Source organism: Tenrec ecaudatus, chromosome 2 (genome assembly GCF_050624435.1).
Source record: "Tenrec ecaudatus isolate mTenEca1 chromosome 2, mTenEca1.hap1, whole genome shotgun sequence".
NCBI classification, from domain to species: domain Eukaryota; kingdom Metazoa; phylum Chordata; class Mammalia; order Afrosoricida; family Tenrecidae; genus Tenrec; species Tenrec ecaudatus.
In genome coordinates this window covers 213090054-213090663 of record NC_134531.1, presented here as the reverse complement: position 1 = coordinate 213090663, position 610 = coordinate 213090054, and the positions used below count along the sequence as shown (strand labels likewise).

The window sequence follows — 610 nt, the reverse complement described above, 5'->3', positions numbered from 1 at the left end:
TGGAGGCCTAATGTCAATCTGCTACCTTAATACTAGACCTATAAATATATGCACACAGATCTATTTCCCTATCCTCATATATATATATATTTACATATGTACATGCCTTTATTTAGACCTCTATAAATGTCCTTTGCCTCCTAGTTATTTCCTCTATTTCCTTTTACTTTCCTCTTCTCCCACTATCTTGGTAAGCCTTCATTTGGGCTTTAGCAATTCCCCTAGGTTACATTACTCTTGATCAAACCCTACCAGGCCCCTTACAGCCTCCTCGCCGAAAAATATGGAATGCTTCATGAATTCGTGTCATCCTGGTGCAAGGGCCATGCTAATCTTCTCTGAATCGCTCCAGTTTTAGTATGTGCACCGCTGAAGCAAGCACCCGCCAATAACTTTTAAGGGGATCAGGGTGTAATGCAAAACTGTCATTTGGCCAAGCCATGAATTGATGTAAGGGGAATTCCCTAGCCACCATCCTTTTATCTTACAAGAGAGTAAAGGAGAAGCCAAAAGGGAAGGAGGCTCCTGACTACCACCAAGAAAGAAGAGCTGGGAGTGGAGCACTTCCTTTGGTCTCAGGAGTGCCTGTGCTGAGAGCCACCTAGAGAAG

The 610-nt window shown here is 43.4% G+C and overlaps 1 non-coding gene across 1 annotated transcript; it reads right to left on the bottom strand.

Annotated features, from left to right (window-relative positions):
* Nucleotides 1-277: 277 nt before the first annotated feature.
* Nucleotides 278-380, bottom strand: LOC142441986 (U6 spliceosomal RNA). Its single transcript, XR_012783258.1, has one exon. It is a non-coding gene; the product is annotated as a U6 spliceosomal RNA (small nuclear RNA).
* Nucleotides 381-610: the final 230 nt, after the last annotated feature.